This window comes from Oncorhynchus keta, unplaced genomic scaffold (assembly GCF_023373465.1).
Source record: "Oncorhynchus keta strain PuntledgeMale-10-30-2019 unplaced genomic scaffold, Oket_V2 Un_contig_496_pilon_pilon, whole genome shotgun sequence".
NCBI lineage: Eukaryota > Metazoa > Chordata > Actinopteri > Salmoniformes > Salmonidae > Oncorhynchus > Oncorhynchus keta.
The window spans coordinates 187628-206294 of NW_026288052.1; the positions used below are offsets into that span (position 1 = coordinate 187628).

At 42.7% G+C, this 18667-nt stretch overlaps 1 protein-coding gene and 1 long non-coding RNA gene across 9 annotated transcripts in view; both read left to right on the forward strand.

Moving 5' to 3' along the window:
- The window catches only part of LOC127925026 (carbonic anhydrase 14-like), a 54722-nt gene that overhangs the window by 10511 nt on the left and 25544 nt on the right, over positions 1–18667 (forward strand). The window lies entirely within an intron of this gene.
- Positions 1970–18667, forward strand: part of LOC127925027 (uncharacterized) — a 32345-nt gene continuing 15647 nt past the window's right edge. Inside the window, exon 1 of one of the 3 annotated variants that reach the window (XR_008119566.1) lies at positions 1970–2200. This is a non-coding gene — a long non-coding RNA (uncharacterized LOC127925027). Of the gene's footprint in view, positions 2201–16354; positions 16634–17072; positions 17609–18667 lie in introns of those variants that run through there. The other 2 variants (XR_008119564.1, XR_008119560.1) reach the window with 2 other exon arrangements.

Here is an 18667-nt window from a genome sequence, read left to right on the forward strand (position 1 = left end):
TACATACAGGTAACTACAGCAAACATGCTGACTCCATCACTAACAACATACAGGTAATTACAGCAACCATTCTGACTCCATCACTAACAACATACATACAGGTAACTCCAGCAACCATGCTGACTCCATCACTAACAACATACATACAGGTAACAACAGCAACCATGCTGACTCCATCACTAAGAACATATATTTAACTACAGCAACCACACTGACTCCATCACTAACAACATACATACAGGTAACTACAGCAACCATGCTGACTCCATCACGAACAACATACAGGTAACTACAGCAACCATGCTGACTCCATCACTAACAACATACATACAGGTAACCACAGCAACCATGCTGACTCCATCACTAACAACAGCCATACGGGTAACGACAGCAACCATGCTGACACCATCACTAACAACATACATACAGGTAACTCCAGCAACCATGCTGACTCCATCACTAACAACAGCCATACAGGTAACGACAGCAACCATGCTGACTCCATCACTAACAACATACATACAGGTAACTACAGCAACCATGCTGACTCCATCACTAACAACAGCCATACAGGTAACGACAGCAACCATGCTGACTCCATCACTAACAACATACATACAGGTAACTACAGCAACCATGCTGACTCCATCACTAACAACATACAGGTAACTACAGCAACCATGCTGACTCCATCACTAACAACATACATACAGGTAACTACAGCAACCATGCTGACTCCATCACTAACAACATACAGATAATTACAGCAACCATTCTGACTCCATCACTAACAACATACATACAGGTAACTCCAGCAACCATGCTGACTCCATCACTAACAACAGCCATACAGGTAACTACAGCAACCATTCTGACTCCATCACTAACAATATACATACAGGTAACTATAGCAACCACGCTGACTCCATCACTAACAAAATACATACAGGTAACTACAGCAACCATGCTGACTCCATCACTAACAACATACAGGTAACTACAGCAACCATGCTGACTCCATCACAAACAACATAAGGTAACTACAGCAACCATTCTGACTCCATCACTAACAACATACATACAGGTAACTCCAGCAACCATGCTGACTCCATCACTAACAACAGCCATACAGGTAACTACAGCAACCATGCTGACTCCATCACTAACAACAGACAGGTAACTACAGAAACCATGCTAACTCCATCACTAACAACATACATACAGGTAACAACAGCAACCATGCTGACTCCATCACTAACAACATATATGTAACTACAGCAACCACACTGACTCCATCACTAACAACATACATACAGGTAACTACAGCAACCATGCTGACTCCATCACGAACAACATACAGGTAACTACAGCAACCATGCTGACTCCATCACTAACAACATACAGGTAACTACAGCAACCATTCTGACTCCATCACTAACAACATACATACAGGTAACTCCAGCAACCATGGTGACTCCATCATGAACAACATACAGGTAACTACAGCAACCATGCTGACTCCATCACTAACAACATGTAGGTAACTACAGCAACCATGCTGTCTCCATCACGAACAACATACAAGTAACTACAGCAACCATTCTGACTCCATCACTAACAACATACATACAGGTAACTACAGCAACCATGGTGACTCCATCACTAACAACATACATACAGGTAACAACAGCAACCATGCTGACTCCATCACTAACAACATACATACAGGTAACTACAGCAACCATGCTGACTCCATCACTAACAACAGCCATACAGGTAACGACAGCAACCATGCTGACTCCATCACTAACAACATACATACAGGTAACTACAGCAACCATGCTGACTCCATCACTAACAACAGCCATACAGGTAACGACAGCAACCATGCTGACGCCATCACTAACAGCATACATACAGGTAACGACAGCAACCATGCTGACTCCATCACTAACAACATACAGGTAACTACAGCAACCATGCTGACTCCATCACTAACAACATACATACAGGTAACTACAGCAACCATGCTGACTCCATCACTAACAACAGCCATACAGGTAACTACAGCAACCATGCTGACTCCATCACTAACAACATAGAGGTAACTACAGCAACCATGCTGACTCCATCACAAACAACAGCCATACAGGTGACTACAGCAACCATGCTGACTCCTTCACTAACAACATACATACAGGTAACTACAGCAACCATGCTGACTCCATCACTAACAACATACATACAGGTAACTACAGCAATCATGCTGACTCCATCACTAACAGCATACAGGTAACTACAGCAACCATGCTGACTCCATCACTAACAACATACAGGTAACTACAGCAACCATTCTGACTCTATCACGAACAACAGACAGGTAACTACAACAACCATGCTGACTCCATCACTAACAACAGCCATACAGGTAACTACAGCAATCATGCTGACTCCATCACTAACAACATACAGGTAACAACAGCGACCATGCTGACTCCATCACTAACAACATACAGGTAACTACAGCAACCATTCTGACTCCATCACGAACAACAGCCATACAGGTAACTACAGCAACCATGGTGACTCCATCACTAACAACATACATACAGGTAACAACAGCAACCATGCTGACTCCATCACTAACAACATACATACAGGTAACTACAGCAACCATGCTGACTCCATCACTAACAACAGCCATACAGGTAACGACAGCAACCATGCTGACGCCATCACTAACAACATACATACAGGTAACGACAGCAACCATGCTGACTCCATCACTAACAACATACAGGTAACTACAGCAACCATGCTGACTCCATCACTAACAACAGCCATACAGGTAACGACAGCAACCATGCTGACGCCATCACTAACAACATACAGGTAACTACAGCAACCATGCTGACTCCATCACTAACAACATACATACAGGTAACTACAGCAACCATGCTGACTCCATCACTAACAACATACAGGTAATTACAGCAACCATTCTGACTCCATCACTAACAACATACATACAGGTAACTCCAGCAACCATGCTGACTCCATCACTAACAACAGCCATACAGGTAACTACAGCAACCATGCTGACTCCATCACTAACAACAGACAGGTAACTACAGCAACCATGCTGACTCCATCACTAACAACATACATACAGGTAACTCCAGCAACCATGCTGACTCCATCACTAACAACATACATACAGGTAACTCCATCAACCATTCTGACTCCATCACTAACAACATACAGGTAACTACAGCAATCACGCTGACTCCATAACTAACAACATACATACAGGTAACTACAGCAACCATGCTGACTCCATCACTAACAACAGAAAAGTAACTACAGAAACCATGCTAACTCCATCACTAACAACATACATACAGGTAACTACAGCAACCATGCTGACTCCATCACTAACAACAGCCATACAGTTAACTACAGCAACCATGCTGACTCCATCACTAACAACATACATACAGGTAACTACAGCAACCATGCTGACTCCATCACTAACAACATGCAGGTAACTACAGCAACCATGCTGTCTCCATCACAAACAACATACAGGTAACTACAGCAACCATGCTGACTCCATCACTAACAACAGCCATACAGGTAACGACAGCAACCATGCTGACTCCATCACTAACAACATACAGGTAACTACAGCAACCATGCTGACTCCATCACTAACAACATACAGGTAACTACAGCAACCATTCTGACTCCATCACGAACAACAGCCATACAGGTAACTACAGCAACCACGCTGACTCCATCACTAACAACATACATACAGGTAACTACAGCAACCATGCTGACTCGATCACTAACAAGAGACATACAGGTAACTACAGTACCACGCTGACTCCATCACTAACAACATACTTATAGGTAACTACAGAAACCATGCTGACTCCATCACTAACAACAGCCATACAGGTAACTACAGCAACATGCTGACTCCATCACTAACAACATACATACAGGTAACTCCATCAACCATTCTGACTCCATCACTAACAACATACAGGTAACTACAGCAATCACACTGACTCCATAACTAACAACATACATACAGGTAACTACAGCAACCATGCTGACTCCATCATAACAACAGAAAGGTAACTACAGAAACCATGCTAACTCCATCACTAACAACATACATACAGGTAACTACAGCAACCATGCTGACTCCATCACTAACAACATATAGGTAACTACAGCAACCACACTGACTCCATCACTAACAACATACATACAGGTAACAACAGCAACCATGCTGACTCCATCACTAACAACATACAGGTAACTACAGCAACCATGCTGACTCCATCACTAATAACATACATACAGGTAACTACAGCAACCATGCTGACTCCATCACTAACAACATGCAGGTAACTACAGCAACCATGCTGTCTCCATTACAAACAACATACAGGTAACTACAGCAACCATGCTGACTCCATCACTAACAACAGCCATACAGGTAACGACAGCAACCATGCTGACTCCATCACTAACAACATACAGGTAACTACAGCAACCATGCTGACTCCATCACTAACAACATACAGGTAACTACAGCAACCATTCTGACTCCATCACGAACAACAGCCATACAGGTAACTACAGCAACCACGCTGACTCCATCACTAACAACATACATACAGGTAACTACAGCAACCATGCTGACTCGATCACTAACAAGAGACATACAGGTAACTACAGTACCACGCTGACTCCATCACTAACAACATACTTATAGGTAACTACAGAAACCATGCTGACTCCATCACTAACAACAGCCATACAGGTAACTACAGCAACCATGCTGACTCCATCACTAACAACATACATACAGGTAACTCCATCAACCATTCTGACTCCATCACTAACAACATACAGGTAACTACAGCAATCACACTGACTCCATAACTAACAACATACATACAGGTAACTACAGCAACCATGCTGACTCCATCACTAACAACAGAAAGGTAACTACAGAAACCATGCTAACTCCATCACTAACAACATACATACAGGTAACTACAGCAACCATGCTGACTCCATCACTAACAACATATAGGTAACTACAGCAACCACACTGACTCCATCACTAACAACATACATACAGGTAACTACAGCAACCATGCTGACTCCATCATCACAGGTAACAACAGCAACATGCTGACTCCATCACTAATAACATACATACAGGTAACTACAGCAACCATGCTGACTCCATCACTAACAACATCAGGTAACTACAGCAACCATGCTGACTCCATTACAAACAACATACAGGTAACTACAGCAATCATGCTGACTCCATCACTAACAACATACAGGTAACAACAGCGACCATGCTGACTCCATCACTAACAACATACAGGCAACTACAGCAACCATTCTGACTCCATCACGAACAACAGCCATACAGGTAACTACAGCAACCATGGTGACTCCATCACTAACAACATACATACAGGTAACAACAGCAACCATGCTGACTCCATCACTAACAACATACATACAGGTAACTACAGCAACCATGCTGACTCCATCACTAACAACAGCCATACAGGTAACGACAGCAACCATGCTGACGCCATCACTAACAACATACATACAGGTAACGACAGCAACCATGCTGACTCCATCACTAACAACATACAGGTAACTACAGCAACCATGCTGACTCCATCACTAACAACAGCCATACAGGTAACGACAGCAACCATGCTGACGCCATCACTAACAACATACAGGTAACTACAGCAACCATGCTGACTCCATCACTAACAACATACATACAGGTAACTACAGCAACCATGCTGACTCCATCACTAACAACATACAGGTAATTACAGCAACCATTCTGACTCCATCACTAACAACATACATACAGGTAACTCCAGCAACCATGCTGACTCCATCACTAACAACAGCCATACAGGTAACTACAGCAACCATGCTGACTCCATCACTAACAACAGACAGGTAACTACAGCAACCATGCTGACTCCATCACTAACAACATACATACAGGTAACTCCAGCAACCATGCTGACTCCATCACTAACAACATACATACAGGTAACTCCATCAACCATTCTGACTCCATCACTAACAACATACAGGTAACTACAGCAATCACGCTGACTCCATAACTAACAACATACATACAGGTAACTACAGCAACCATGCTGACTCCATCACTAACAACAGAAAAGTAACTACAGAAACCATGCTAACTCCATCACTAACAACATACATACAGGTAACTACAGCAACCATGCTGACTCCATCACTAACAACAGCCATACAGTTAACTACAGCAACCATGCTGACTCCATCACTAACAACATACATACAGGTAACTACAGCAACCATGCTGACTCCATCACTAACAACATGCAGGTAACTACAGCAACCATGCTGTCTCCATCACAAACAACATACAGGTAACTACAGCAACCATGCTGACTCCATCACTAACAACAGCCATACAGGTAACGACAGCAACCATGCTGACTCCATCACTAACAACATACAGGTAACTACAGCAACCATGCTGACTCCATCACTAACAACATACAGGTAACTACAGCAACCATTCTGACTCCATCACGAACAACAGCCATACAGGTAACTACAGCAACCACGCTGACTCCATCACTAACAACATACATACAGGTAACTACAGCAACCATGCTGACTCGATCACTAACAAGAGACATACAGGTAACTACAGTACCACGCTGACTCCATCACTAACAACATACTTATAGGTAACTACAGAAACCATGCTGACTCCATCACTAACAACAGCCATACAGGTAACTACAGCAACCATGCTGACTCCATCACTAACAACATACATACAGGTAACTCCATCAACCATTCTGACTCCATCACTAACAACATACAGGTAACTACAGCAATCACACTGACTCCATAACTAACAACATACATACAGGTAACTACAGCAACCATGCTGACTCCATCACTAACAACAGAAAGGTAACTACAGAAACCATGCTAACTCCATCACTAACAACATACATACAGGTAACTACAGCAACCATGCTGACTCCATCACTAACAACATATAGGTAACTACAGCAACCACACTGACTCCATCACTAACAACATACATACAGGTAACAACAGCAACCATGCTGACTCCATCACTAACAACATACAGGTAACTACAGCAACCATGCTGACTCCATCACTAATAACATACATACAGGTAACTACAGCAACCATGCTGACTCCATCACTAACAACATGCAGGTAACTACAGCAACCATGCTGTCTCCATTACAAACAACATACAGGTAACTACAGCAACCATGCTGACTCCATCACTAACAACAGCCATACAGGTAACGACAGCTACCATGCTGACGCCATCACTAACAACATACATACAGGTAACGACAGCAACCATGCTGACTCCATCACTAACAACATACATACAGGTAACTACAGCAACCATGCTGACTCCATCACTAACAACATACAGGTAACTACAGCAACCATGCTGACTCCATCACTAACAACATACATACAGGTAACTCCAGCAACCATGCTGACTCCATCACTAACAACATACATACAGGTAACTCCATCAACCATTCTGACTCCATCACTAACAACATACAGGTAACTACAGCAATCACGCTGACTCCATCACTAACAACATACATACAGGTAACTACAGCAACCATGCTGACTCCATCACGAACAACATACAGGTAACTACAGCAACCATGCTGACTCCATCACTAACAACATACATACAGGTAACTACAGCAATCATGCTGACTCCATCACTAACAGCATACAGGTAACTACAGCAACCATGCTGACTCCATCACTAACAACATACAGGTAACTACAGCAACCATTCTGACTCTATCACGAACAACAGACAGGTAACTACAACAACCATGCTGACTCCATCACTAACAACAGCCATACAGGTAACTACAGCAATCATGCTGACTCCATCACTAACAACATACAGGTAACAACAGCAACCATGCTGACTCCATCACTAACAACATACAGGTAACTACAGCAACCATTCTGACTCCATCACGAACAACAGCCATACAGGTAACTACAGCAACCATGGTGACTCCATCACTAACAACATACATACAGGTAACAACAGCAACCATGCTGACTCCATCACTAACAACAGCCATACATGTAACGACAGCAACCATGCTGACTCCATCACTAACAACATACATACAGGTAACTACAGCAACCATGCTGACTCCATCACTAACAACAGCCATACAGGTAACGACAGCAACCATGCTGACGCCATCACTAACAACATACATACAGGTAACGACAGCAACCATGTTGACTCCATCACTAACAACATACAGGTAACTACAGCAACCATGCTGACTCCATCACTAACAACAGCCATACAGGTAACGACAGCAACCATGCTGACGCCATCACTAACAACATACAGGTAACTACAGCAACCATGCTGACTCCATCACTAACAACATACATACAGGTAACTACAGCAACCATGCTGACTCCATCACTAACAACATACAGGTAATTACAGCAACCATTCTGACTCCATCACTAACAACATACATACAGGTAACTCCAGCAACCATGCTGACTCCATCACTAACAACAGCCATACAGGTAACTACAGCAACCATGCTGACTCCATCACTAACAACAGACAGGTAACTACAGCAACTATGCTGACTCCATCACTAACAACATACATACAGGTAACTCCAGCAACCATGCTGACTCCATCACTAACAACATACATACAGGTAACTCCATCAACCATTCTGACTCCATCACTAACAACATACAGGTAACTACAGCAATCACGCTGACTCCATAACTAACAACATACATACAGGTAACTACAGCAACCATGCTGACTCCATCACTAACAACAGAAAAGTAACTACAGAAACCATGCTAACTCCATCACTAACAACATACATACAGGTAACTACAGCAACCATGCTGACTCCATCACTAACAACAGCCATACAGGTAACTACAGCAACCATGCTGACTCCATCACTAACAACATACATACAGGTAACTACAGCAACCATGCTGACTCCATCACTAACAACATGCAGGTAACTACAGCAACCATGCTGTCTCCATCACAAACAACATACAGGTAACTACAGCAACCATGCTGACTCCATCACTAACAATAGCCATACAGGTAACGACAGCAACCATTCTGACTCCATCACTAACAACATACAGGTAACTACAGCAACCATGCTGACTCCATCACTAACAACATACATACAGGTAACTACAGCAACCATGCTGACTCCATCACTAACAACATACAGGTAACGACAGACATTTACATACATTTACATTTAAGTCATTTAGCAGACGCTCTTATCCAGAGCGACTTACAAATTGGTGCATTCACCTTATGACATCACAGCAACCATGCTGACTCCATCACAAACAACAGCCATACAGGTAACAACAGCAACCATGCTGACTCCATCACTAACAACATACAGGTAACTACAGCAACCATGCTGACTCCATCACTAATAACATACATACAGGTAACTACAGCAACCATGCTGACTCCATCACTAACAACATGCAGGTAACTACAGCAACCATGCTGTCTCCATTACAAACAACATACAGGTAACTACAGCAACCATGCTGACTCCATCACTAACAACAGCCATACAGGTAACGACAGCAACCATGCTGACGCCATCACTAACAACATACATACAGGTAACGACAGCAACCATGCTGACTCCATCACTAACAACATACAGGTAACTACAGCAACCATGCTGACTCCATCACTAACAACATACAGGTAACTACAGCAACCATTCTGACTCCATCACGAACAACAGCCATACAGGTAACTACAGCAACCACGCTGACTCCATCACTAACAACATACATACAGGTAACTACAGCAACCATGCTGACTCGATCACTAACAAGAGACATACAGGTAACTACAGTACCACGCTGACTCCATCACTAACAACATACTTATAGGTAACTACAGAAACCATGCTGACTCCATCACTAACAACAGCCATACAGGTAACTACAGCAACCATGCTGACTCCATCACTAACAACATACATACAGGTAACTCCATCAACCATTCTGACTCCATCACTAACAACATACAGGTAACTACAGCAATCACACTGACTCCATAACTAACAACATACATACAGGTAACTACAGCAACCATGCTGACTCCATCACTAACAACAGAAAGGTAACTACAGAAACCATGCTAACTCCATCACTAACAACATACATACAGGTAACTACAGCAACCATGCTGACTCCATCACTAACAACATATAGGTAACTACAGCAACCACACTGACTCCATCACTAACAACATACATACAGGTAACAACAGCAACCATGCTGACTCCATCACTAACAACATACAGGTAACTACAGCAACCATGCTGACTCCATCACTAACAACATACATACAGGTAACAACAGCAACCATGCTGACTCCATCACTAACAACAGCCATACATGTAACGACAGCAACCATGCTGACTCCATCACTAACAACATACATACAGGTAACTACAGCAACCATGCTGACTCCATCACTAACAACAGCCATACAGGTAACGACAGCAACCATGCTGACGCCATCACTAACAACATACATACAGGTAACGACAGCAACCATGTTGACTCCATCACTAACAACATACAGGTAACTACAGCAACCATGCTGACTCCATCACTAACAACAGCCATACAGGTAACGACAGCAACCATGCTGACGCCATCACTAACAACATACAGGTAACTACAGCAACCATGCTGACTCCATCACTAACAACATACATACAGGTAACTACAGCAACCATGCTGACTCCATCACTAACAACATACAGGTAATTACAGCAACCATTCTGACTCCATCACTAACAACATACATACAGGTAACTCCAGCAACCATGCTGACTCCATCACTAACAACAGCCATACAGGTAACTACAGCAACCATGCTGACTCCATCACTAACAACAGACAGGTAACTACAGCAACTATGCTGACTCCATCACTAACAACATACATACAGGTAACTCCAGCAACCATGCTGACTCCATCACTAACAACATACATACAGGTAACTCCATCAACCATTCTGACTCCATCACTAACAACATACAGGTAACTACAGCAATCACGCTGACTCCATAACTAACAACATACATACAGGTAACTACAGCAACCATGCTGACTCCATCACTAACAACAGAAAAGTAACTACAGAAACCATGCTAACTCCATCACTAACAACATACATACAGGTAACTACAGCAACCATGCTGACTCCATCACTAACAACAGCCATACAGGTAACTACAGCAACCATGCTGACTCCATCACTAACAACATACATACAGGTAACTACAGCAACCATGCTGACTCCATCACTAACAACATGCAGGTAACTACAGCAACCATGCTGTCTCCATCACAAACAACATACAGGTAACTACAGCAACCATGCTGACTCCATCACTAACAATAGCCATACAGGTAACGACAGCAACCATTCTGACTCCATCACTAACAACATACAGGTAACTACAGCAACCATGCTGACTCCATCACTAACAACATACATACAGGTAACTACAGCAACCATGCTGACTCCATCACTAACAACATACAGGTAACGACAGACATTTACATACATTTACATTTAAGTCATTTAGCAGACGCTCTTATCCAGAGCGACTTACAAATTGGTGCATTCACCTTATGACATCACAGCAACCATGCTGACTCCATCACAAACAACAGCCATACAGGTAACAACAGCAACCATGCTGACTCCATCACTAACAACATACAGGTAACTACAGCAACCATGCTGACTCCATCACTAATAACATACATACAGGTAACTACAGCAACCATGCTGACTCCATCACTAACAACATGCAGGTAACTACAGCAACCATGCTGTCTCCATTACAAACAACATACAGGTAACTACAGCAACCATGCTGACTCCATCACTAACAACAGCCATACAGGTAACGACAGCAACCATGCTGACGCCATCACTAACAACATACATACAGGTAACGACAGCAACCATGCTGACTCCATCACTAACAACATACAGGTAACTACAGCAACCATGCTGACTCCATCACTAACAACATACAGGTAACTACAGCAACCATTCTGACTCCATCACGAACAACAGCCATACAGGTAACTACAGCAACCACGCTGACTCCATCACTAACAACATACATACAGGTAACTACAGCAACCATGCTGACTCGATCACTAACAAGAGACATACAGGTAACTACAGTACCACGCTGACTCCATCACTAACAACATACTTATAGGTAACTACAGAAACCATGCTGACTCCATCACTAACAACAGCCATACAGGTAACTACAGCAACCATGCTGACTCCATCACTAACAACATACATACAGGTAACTCCATCAACCATTCTGACTCCATCACTAACAACATACAGGTAACTACAGCAATCACACTGACTCCATAACTAACAACATACATACAGGTAACTACAGCAACCATGCTGACTCCATCACTAACAACAGAAAGGTAACTACAGAAACCATGCTAACTCCATCACTAACAACATACATACAGGTAACTACAGCAACCATGCTGACTCCATCACTAACAACATATAGGTAACTACAGCAACCACACTGACTCCATCACTAACAACATACATACAGGTAACAACAGCAACCATGCTGACTCCATCACTAACAACATACAGGTAACTACAGCAACCATGCTGACTCCATCACTAATAACATACATACAGGTAACTACAGCAACCATGCTGACTCCATCACTAACAACATGCAGGTAACTACAGCAACCATGCTGTCTCCATTACAAACAACATACAGGTAACTACAGCAACCATGCTGACTCCATCACTAACAACAGCCATACAGGTAACGACAGCTACCATGCTGACGCCATCACTAACAACATACATACAGGTAACGACAGCAACCATGCTGACTCCATCACTAACAACATACATACAGGTAACTACAGCAACCATGCTGACTCCATCACTAACAACATACAGGTAACTACAGCAACCATGCTGACTCCATCACTAACAACATACATACAGGTAACTCCAGCAACCATGCTGACTCCATCACTAACAACATACATACAGGTAACTCCATCAACCATTCTGACTCCATCACTAACAACATACAGGTAACTACAGCAATCACGCTGACTCCATCACTAACAACATACATACAGGTAACTACAGCAACCATGCTGACTCCATCACGAACAACATACAGGTAACTACAGCAACCATGCTGACTCCATCACTAACAACATGTAGGTAACTACAGCAACCATGCTGTCTCCATCACGAACAACATACAAGTAACTACAGCAACCATTCTGACTCCATCACTAACAACATACATACAGGTAACTACAGCAACCATGGTGACTCCATCACTAACAACATACATACATACAGGTAACAACAGCAACCATGATGACTCCATCACTAACAACAGCCATACATGTAACGACAGCAACCATGCTGACTCCATCACTAACAACATACATACAGGTAACTACAGCAACCATGCTGACTCCATCACTAACAACAGCCATACAGGTAACGACAGCAACCATGCTGACGCCATCACTAACAACATACATACAGGTAACGACAGCAACCATGCTGACTCCATCACTAACAACATACAGGTAACTACAGCAACCATGCTGACTCCATCACTAACAACAGCCATACAGGTAACGACAGCAACCATGCTGACGCCATCACTAACAACATACATACAGGTAACGACAGCAATCATGCTGACTCCATCACTAACAACATACAGGTAACTACAGCAACCATGCTGACTCCATCACTAACAACATACAGGTAACTACAGCAACCATTCTGACTCCATCACGAACAACAGACATACAGGTAACTACAGCAACCATGCTGACTCCATCACTAACAACAGCCATACAGGTAACTACAGCAACCATGCTGACTCCATCACTAACAACATACATACAGGTAACTACAGCAACCATGCTGACTCCATCACTAACAACAGCCATACAGGTAACTACAGCAACCATGCTGACTCCATCACTAACAACATAGAGGTAACTACAGCAACCATGCTGACTCCATCACAAACAACAGCCATACAGGTGACTACAGCAAACATGCTGACTCCTTCACTAACAACATACATACAGGTAACTACAGCAACCATGCTGACTCCATCACTAACAACATACATACAGGTAACTACAGCAACCAAGCTGACTCCATCACTAACAACATACAGGTAACTACAGCAACCATTCTGACTCCATCACGAACAACATGCAGGTAACTACAGCAACATGCTGACTCCATCACTAACAACATACAGGTAACTACAATAACCATGTTGACTCCATCACTAACAACATACAGGTAACTACAGCAACCATGCTGACTCCATCACTAACAACATACATACAGGTAACTCCATCAACCATTCTGACTCCATCACTAACAACATACAGGTAACTACAGCAATCACGCTGACTCCATAACTAACAACATACATACAGGTAACTACAGCAACCATGCTGACTCCATCACTAACAACAGAAAAGTAACTACAGAAACCATGCTAACTCCATCACTAACAACATACATACAGGTAACTACAGCAACCATGCTGACTCCATCACTAACAACAGCCATACAGGTAACTACAGCAACCATGCTGACTCCATCACTAACAACATACATACAGGTAACTACAGCAACCATGCTGACTCCATCACTAACAACATGCAGGTAACTACAGCAACCATGCTGTCTCCATCACAAACAACATACAGGTAACTACAGCAACCATGCTGACTCCATCACTAACAACAGCCATACAGGTAACGACAGCAACCATGCTGACTCCATCACTAACAACATACAGGTAACTACAGCAACCATGCTGACTCCATCACTAACAACATACATACAGGTAACTACAGCAACCATGCTGACTCCATCACTAACAACATACAGGTAACGACAGACATTTACATACATTTACATTTAAGTCATTTAGCAGACGCTCTTATCCAGAGCGACTTACAAATTGGTGCATTCACCTTATGACATCACAGCAACCATGCTGACTCCATCACAAACAACAGCCATACAGGTGACTACAGCAACCATGCTGACTCCATCACTAACAACATACAGGTAACTACAGCAACCATGCTGACTCCATCACTAATAACATACATACAGGTAACTACAGCAACCATGCTGACTCCATCACTAACAACATGCAGGTAACGACAGCAATCATGCTGACTCCATCACTAACAACATACAGGTAACTACAGCAACCATGCTGACTCCATCACTAACAACATACAGGTAACTACAGCAACCATTCTGACTCCATCACGAACAACAGACATACAGGTAACTACAGCAACCATGCTGACTCCATCACTAACAACAGCCATACAGGTAACTACAGCAACCATGCTGACTCCATCACTAACAACATACATACAGGTAACTACAGCAACCATGCTGACTCCATCACTAACAACAGCCATACAGGTAACTACAGCAACCATGCTGACTCCATCACTAACAACATAGAGGTAACTACAGCAACCATGCTGACTCCATCACAAACAACAGCCATACAGGTGACTACAGCAAACATGCTGACTCCATCACTAACAACATGCAGGTAACTACAGCAACATGCTGACTCCATCACTAACAACATACAGGTAACTACAATAACCATGTTGACTCCATCACTAACAACATACAGGTAACTACAGCAACCATGCTGACTCCATCACTAACAACATACATACAGGTAACTCCATCAACCATTCTGACTCCATCACTAACAACATACAGGTAACTACAGCAATCACGCTGACTCCATAACTAACAACAGCCATACAGGTAACTACAGCAACCATGCTGACTCCATCACTAACAACATACATACAGGTAACTACAGCAACCATGCTGACTCCATCACTAACAACATGCAGGTAACTACAGCAACCATGCTGTCTCCATCACAAACAACATACAGGTAACTACAGCAACCATGCTGACTCCATCACTAACAACAGCCATACAGGTAACGACAGCAACCATGCTGACTCCATCACTAACAACATACAGGTAACTACAGCAACCATGCTGACTCCATCACTAACAACATACATACAGGTAACTACAGCAACCATGCTGACTCCATCACTAACAACATACAGGTAACGACAGACATTTACATACATTTACATTTAAGTCATTTAGCAGACGCTCTTATCCAGAGCGACTTACAAATTGGTGCATTCACCTTATGACATCACAGCAACCATGCTGACTCCATCACAAACAACAGCCATACAGGTGACTACAGCAACCATGCTGACTCCTTCACTAACAACATACATACAGGTAACTACAGCAACCATGCTGACTCCATCACTAACAACATATAGGTAACTACAGCAACAACGCTGACTCCATCACTAACAACATACATACAGGTAACTACAGCAACCATGATGACTCCATCACTAACAACATACAGGTAACTACAGCAACCATGCTGACACCATCACTAGCAACATACATACAGGTAACTACAGCAACCACGTTGACTCCATCACTAACAACATACATATAGGTAATTACATCAACCATGCTGACTCCATCACTAACAACATACAGGTTACTACAGCAACCACGTTGACTCCATCACTAACAACATACAGGTAACTACAGCAACAACCACGTTGACTCCATCACTAACAACATACAGGTAACTACAGCAACCACGTTGACTCCATCACTAACAACATACATATAGGTAATTACATCAACCATGCTGACTCCATCACTAACAACATACAGGTAACTACAGCAACCACGTTGACTCCATCACTAACAACATACATATAGGTAATTACATCAACCATGCTGACTCCATCACTAACAACATACATACAGGTAACTACAGCAATCACGCTGACTCCATCACTAACAACAGAAAGGTAACTACAGCAATCACGCTGACTCCATCACTAACAACATACATACAGGTAACTACAGCAACCATGCTGACTCCATCACTAGCAACATACATACAGGTAACTACAGCAACCACGTTGACTCCATCACTAACAACATACATATAGGTAATTACATCAACCATGCTGACTCCATCACTAACAACATACAGGTAATTACAGCAACCATGCTGACTCCATCACTTATAACATACATACAGGTAACTACAGCAACCATGCTGACTCCATCACTAACAACATAGAGGTAACTACAGCAACCATGCTGACTCCATCACAAACAACAGCCATACAGGTGACTACAGCAACCATGCTGACTCCTTCACTAACAACATACATACAGGTAACTACAGCAACCATGCTGACTCCATCACTAACAACATACATACAGGTAACTACAGCAATCATGCTGACTCCATCACTAACAGCATACAGGTAACTACAGCAACCATGCTGACTCCATCACTAACAACATACAGGTAACTACAGCAACCATTCTGACTCTATCACGAACAACAGACAGGTAACTACAACAACCATGCTGACTCCATCACTAACAACAGCCATACAGGTAACTACAGCAATCATGCTGACTCCATCACTAACAACATACAGGTAACAACAGCAACCATGCTGACTCCATCACTAACAACATACAGGTAACTACAGCAACCATTCTGACTCCATCACGAACAACAGCCATACAGGTAACTACAGCAACCACGCTGACTCCATCACTAACAACATACATACAGGTAACTACAGCAACCATGCTGACTGATCATAACAAGAGACATACAGGTAACTACAACCACGCTGACTCCATCACTAACAACATACTTATAGGTAACTACAGAAACCATGCTGACTGCATCACTAACAACAGCCATACAGGTAACTACAGCAACCATGCTGACTCCATCACTAACAACATACATACAGGTAACTCCATCAACCATTCTGACTCCATCACTAACAACATACAGGTAACTACAGCAATCACACTGACTCCATAACTAACAACATACATACAGGTAACTACAGCAACCATGCTGACTCCATCACTAACAACAGAAAGGTAACTACAGAAACCATGCTAACTCCATCACTAACAACATGCATACAGGTAACTACAGCAACCATGCTGACTCCATCACTAACAACATATAGGTAACTACAGCAACCACACTGACTCCATCACTAACAACATACATACAGGTAACTACAGCAACCATGCTGACTCCATCACTAATAACATACATACAGGTAACTACAGCAACCATGCTGACTCCATCACTAACAACATGCAGGTAACTACAGCAACCATGCTGTCTCCATTACAAACAACATACAGGTAACTACAGCAACCATGCTGACTCCATCACTAACAACAGCCATACAG